The sequence below is a fragment of the Vicia villosa genome, unplaced genomic scaffold (assembly GCF_029867415.1).
Source record: "Vicia villosa cultivar HV-30 ecotype Madison, WI unplaced genomic scaffold, Vvil1.0 ctg.000938F_1_1, whole genome shotgun sequence".
NCBI classification, from domain to species: Eukaryota; Viridiplantae; Streptophyta; class Magnoliopsida; order Fabales; family Fabaceae; genus Vicia; species Vicia villosa.
In genome coordinates this window covers 42,694-48,834 of record NW_026705420.1, presented here as the reverse complement: position 1 = coordinate 48,834, position 6,141 = coordinate 42,694, and the positions used below count along the sequence as shown (strand labels likewise).

The 6,141-nt window shown below is 35.7% G+C and overlaps 1 long non-coding RNA gene across 1 annotated transcript; it reads left to right on the top strand.

Annotated features, from left to right (window-relative positions):
• The first annotated feature begins 1,181 nt into the window (after positions 1 to 1,181).
• LOC131632375 (uncharacterized) lies at positions 1,182 to 2,995 on the top strand. Its single transcript, XR_009292985.1, has 3 exons — positions 1,182 to 1,631; positions 1,753 to 2,105; positions 2,662 to 2,995. It is a non-coding gene; the product is annotated as an uncharacterized LOC131632375 (long non-coding RNA).
• Positions 2,996 to 6,141: the final 3,146 nt, after the last annotated feature.

Here is a 6,141-nt window from a genome sequence, read left to right as displayed (position 1 = left end):
ATGGTTATTTTGTTCATATTTCGTTTGCCAGAAAAAGAGATAACATGCCAAATGGGGGGTGAGATTTGAATTCGGCCCATAGAATATTGATGATCGAAAATTATACCCCGTACCCCTACATTTATCCCAATACCCCTACAATTTTAAAAAAAATCCCAATTTTGTCCTTATTAAATTTTTAACTTTTCTTTTTTATTTTTTATTTTTCCATTTTTACTGTATGTACGGACGAAAACATGCAGAATTCTGGTGAGTAAAATCCAAAACCGGACAACCCAGGGGTGGGTGTTCCGATTCCTTTTTTTTTTCAATTTTACTGAACCGGATATCCCAGAATTGGGTGTTCCGGTTTGTTACTTTTTTTTTCATTTTTTTAAATTTTTTTTTAAATTTTTTTAATTTGTTGATGCTGTTGGGACTCTTGTTCTTCCTTCTCAGCCTATGGCTCAGGTTCTTTCTCTTCCAATTTCACACTATTCAATTCTTTTATTCTTTTTCTTTTTAATTTTAATTATTGACAGTTTTTTTAAATTTTTTATTTATTTATTGTGTTGTAGATATATAGAAAGATTGGAGAGAAATATGGAGTGAAGTATTCAGAGGAAGAGATTTTGTAGAAGAGCTTATAGTCAGCCTTGGGGTAAATCTCGTCTCAGGTTCGTTATTGCTCTTCGATCCCTTTCCAACTTTTGCAATTTTATATATTATATTAATAAATTCATGTATTTGTATGAAGATTTTTGTACGGAAAAAAAATTGAAAAAAAAAGAACCGGAATACCCACATAGGGGATATCCGGTTAGTAAAAAGTAACAAACCGGAACACCCAATTTTGAGATATCCGGTTCAGTAAAATTGAAAAAAAAAAGAACCGGAACACCCACCCTTGGGTTGTCCGATTTTGGATTTTACTCACCAGAATTCTGCATGTTTTCGTCCGTACATACAGTAAAAATGGAAAAATAAAAAATAAAAAAGAAAAGTTAAAAATTTAATAAGGACAAAATTGAGATTTTTTTAAAATTGTAGGTGTATTGGGATAAATGTAGGGGTACGAGGTATAATTTTCATGATGATCCAGCAGAAATTATTTCCAGAATTAGTCCAATTAGCCTCTAATTAGTCTCCTTTAACTCAATTAAGATTAGTTAGTGCTAGTTAAACCAATTAAGCACAATTAATCATAAAATTAATTAAAAAAAAAAAGAAAAGAGGAATAGGGTTAAATGCGACGATTCAACTCCCTCCGGCTTCTCTCTCGCTCTCATCTTTCTCAAGCACGCGACGGCGCTTCCTCACCGTTTCCGACCGAAACTCTCACAACACCGCCGTGACCAGCGTATCCCTCCTTCCTCTCTATCTCACCTCTCATCTTAACTCTCCGAATTCATCTTAATCGAACCCTAAACCAAACTACTCGCAAACAAATGGCTAAATCGGAGGAAGATGAGCGAAGGACACACTCCAAAGAATCCACCGATTCAGTATAGCATCAAGAGCAAGAAAGAGATGAGGATCTCGAAGCAAATGAATAGAGACTTACCGATGCGACGCTTCTTGAATTTGGAGATGAGGAGAACGTAATCCGGAGAGGTGCGAAATAAACGCAGTTGAGAATGAAAAATCTTCAGGTGAGCTTCTGATCCTTATGCTTCTATCACTCCTTGATTCTTCCTTCCTTCTTCTTGAATTTTTTGTTTTGATTGTTGTTCTCTGTGTGTGTGCTGCGATGATGATGTCGTTGTTCTGAAGGTTGATTGAAGATGAAGAGGGAATTCAGTAGAATCAAGGGAGAAGAATGATGAAGGTGAATCGCGATGATGATGTCGTTGTTCTGAAGGTTGATTGAAGATGAAGAGGGAATTCAGTAGAATCAAGGGAGAAGAATGATGAAGGTGAATCTGCTATATAGGTGATGAGAATGAAGATTGGTGATGAGAGTGAAGAACTGAGAGTGAAGATTGGTGATGTTGCAGAGAGTTGAAGTATGAACTGAAATGGCATGAAGAGGTCAAGATGATCGAGGGAGGGTGAAGTGGATGATTGAAGAAATGGTGGAGGAGCTGAATTGAAGAATGTGTTTCTGATTTTATAGCAGGTCTCAGGTTTGTTCCCAAAACTCAGATTTTTCTGTTGCAAATTCTGTTAGGGGGTTTGTTGGTATGTAACTGTCACAGGTTAAGTTAGTTATATCAGTTAGTATTCTGTTAGAAGTTATAACTGAATCGGTTAGGTGGTTGAATGGTTAGTTATAGGGCTATGGTTAGTAATCTGTTTAAATAATTTTATCAATGTAAATAAATCTGTCGGTGTAAGATAGCTATTGGTTAAAAGAATGGATGCTGGGCTTTTGTACATGTATAAACTTGGAAGGTGTTAAGCTAGGTTAGTTTATGTTGATGATAGGATGTAAGCAACCTACTGTCTTGTATTTGTGAGCTTGATGTTAGTTCTGAACTGGTTTTGGGGGACTGTTTGTGGGAATTTTTGACAGGTACAGTATTTTTGTTTATGTAGGAATATGTAGATTGGTGGTTAAAATAGAACTGTTAGAGATTGATAGGGAATTTGTTTTGTGACTGGTTTTTGTTAATGTTTGAATATGGAAGGTTTGAATGTGTATGGTATATGGCTGATGATAGTAGAGCTTATTTTATGCAGGTGATATGTCGTAATGCGTGATTGATACAAGTTTGGTTGTCATGATATGGCGTGACTCGAAGTTTATGGTGCCAATGGGAACGAAGTCATGAAGATATGAAACGAACTTGAAGAGGAATAGATATAGATCTTAGGGTTAGTGTAAAGTAAGGATGAAGTGGTAGTGGACAAATATTGTTTTGGTTTAAAATTGTATGGAGTTTGGTATTTTCCAATGCATGTCAAGCGCAAGGCTACAGTTTTTCTTTTTTTTGACAGTGGTTCTTGAAATTGTAATGAACAAACTGAACTTCCTTTTATCTCTTTAAATATGAAACTTCTTTTTTCTTGTCAATGTGCAAATCTTGAATGAAGAAAACCCAATTGGAATGATAACCAAAGATATGGGTCAACATGACTTTAGTCGAAAGTCAACCTCATGGTTGACTTTGACTAAAAGTCAAAGTCTTTGCAATTTAGTCAAAGTCTTTGCAAATAGCTTCCAAAGGCCTTCTCTCACCAATATGCATCAATAACCAAAAGGTGCTTATGAATTTCTTTCTTTTCAAACCAACACCATAATAATCTCAATCTCACAAGATTTGTCATAGGCTAGCATCTCTGTACAAGTGAATTCACCAAGTATTGCACCCATAACTTATAATTCAAGCAGCGCATCAAATAATTGTGACCAAACTTCATAAGAAAGATCCTCTTGATTACTACATGAATAGGGCAATAAACCTTAATCCAGTTGATGCCTTCAATCCATCACCACTGGTTTAGTGACCCAAGATTATCCTTAATGAATGAATGCACGATGTGTTAGATGATCTAATGAAGGTTTGTATATGAACGCGAAGCTTAAGCCAGTTAGAAATAAAATTAGATGGGCAAATTTTGGGGTGCAACAGGCATGTATGCTTTTCCTGCACTTTAGTGCGAGGCAGGTCAAGGATTTAAGCCCGCACCCTCTTATGTGTCTGCCATTCCCCGCCTATTTTTCTTTGCAGGCTTTTGCGAGCATGCACATTAGCATAATTTTATGCATTTTAGCCCTAAAAACCGCAGTGCCTGCGGGTCTACTCTGCCACGTCCGCACTTTTTTGAAGGGAAGGCTAAGGTTTTATTCCATCACCTTCAACTATGCATGCCCCGCCCTTCCCTTTTTTGTGGGCTTTTGTAGGGCGGACATGCACATTTGCCACCCCTAATCAATTCCAAGAAACATGTGTTGATACTTATCTTGGTAAATGAAATTACTAAATTTTTTCATATTAAAAATTAACACATGCATGATGTGAATTTGAAAATAATGGTTATTGGAGGGAAGGCCGATGGTCTGACTGGAGGTCCTCCCACCTTTGAACCACCAAAGGAGTTTTGGAAGAAAAAGTTGAAGAATATTGGTGATTGTGTTGTCCGAGTTCCGTCAATAATGTCTGGTCTTACAGGGAAGGAAAAAAAAGTTGTCACAATTTCTCTAAAAGACATCAAGGAATCCAAAAATTCTCAAGCGAATGTCATAATTCAACCTTCAAAAGAGGTTTTTGAGACCGATCTTCTTCAAGTCATCTTCCAAGAGACTGGAAAATGTAGATCATCTAAATCTGCCAATCCATCTAAAGTAAGTGTTCTTGTTAGTATGCCTCTTACTAAAATTGTGTATGTAGCTCCAAAACCAGGGACGAAGACTAAGGATGTTGACTCTGACAACATTAACCAAACCCTAGAAATAATGCATGTTTGTGATAATTCCCCTTGCGAGAATAGCATTGAGAAAATTCTAAATGAAAATCCATTTGAAGAACCTCTTCCATAGTATACTATCATTATTGATAAAATTCTATATGATAATGAATTAGAAAGGGATGATTCGAGTGATGTAAACCTCACTGCAAGTCAAGATAATGCCATGGAGGATTCCATCAACATCGTTGATGAAATCTTTCAGAATGAAGGAGAAAAGTATGAAGATATTGATTATGAGAAATTGAATTATGAGGAATTCAGTGATGATTCACATAAAGAGGAAAAGGAAACACTTCAAAAATATTTGAAGAGGATACCTAGCTAGATGAACCGGAGGTTGATAATGATGACCCTTGTAAAGAAACATACATGAATAATGTGTTAATGCTAATATAAACTAAGAACCTAAAATTAGCAATGAAGATGTCACTACATATTTCCTAGATAATCTAACCAACAAGTTGGAGATTGAGTCTCCAATACAAAAGGATGCTCATCAAGTTGCCTCTGTAAATCTCAAAGTAAATGAAGTTTTGAATCATGTCAGTAACAAAAATATTGACAATGTTAATGTTTTGTTCTTGTAAATGACGAAGTCCCAAATGACGTTCTTCCTATCAATAACAAAACCACTACCAAGTCTACTTAAAGACTAAGAAAAAAAAAGAAACAGACGTCAGTACTGAAAGCAACTAAGAATACCGTATCAAAGGAAGCATTAAAATGTCCTGAAGTTATTGAGCTGCTTGAAGAGGCTCACATAATGAATCTCGTATACAACATTGGACCATTTCATCCTAAGTTAGTCAAAAATTTCATAGTAAATCTTCATAAAGAATTTAATGATGTAGGAATTTGAGATTTCAAAAAAGTTCATGTAAGAGGCCATTCTTTTGGGTTCTCCACAAAAATCATCAACGAGTATCTAGAATGAGGAAAACTGATAACTAATGGTTGTATCCCCCTTTGAAGATCATAGCTCAGAAGATAACTAGCAACGGACACGAGGAATGACCAGTTAAGGGCTTGTTTCCTGCTACAAGACAGAGTGTCAAATATGTCATTTTGAATAAAATTGAAGTAGCTAATTAGGATCCTACTGATCACAGTTCAGGTGCCACTCTCTCACTTGCTAAACTGTTATATCAAAAAGGCTCTAGAGATGCATTCGACTTTGGTGAATATTTGTTTGATCAAATCTTAAAACAAGTTAAATCTTTTGTTGTTAAGTTGACCATAACCTTTCCCTCTTTAATAACTAGTGTGTCGATGAAACAAAAATATGATATCTTGACTACTGACGATATTATTGGAGTTTACCCTAGCCCGTTAATTTGCAGTTACATTTTGTTTGATGGGAACTATGTCCTAGACATAGTGCTCCCAAACTTTCCAAATTTTGGTACTACTAATTTGAAATAGTAGGCAACATGCCATAGGTACCCCTATGTCAAAATCTGCAAGAGGACATGTTTTAAATGAACTGATGTTGGTCTCCAGGCCTCTCCAAGACCATATTGTCTCCTCTACAACTAAGAAAAGTAAAGCTGATGACAACATTAGGTTAATGAATCCCAAAGTGTTTGAAGCTTCCAGTTAACAAGCTGGAGGTCAGAATGTTGGGAACGATACAGTAGGGTGCTCTTAAGGATTTAGAGAAGGATGTTGAGACTTGAAATGATTTTATTTTTACCTTTTGAATTTTTCACCATTTTTTATTTAAATTCATGATTTATCATTTTGTTTTAA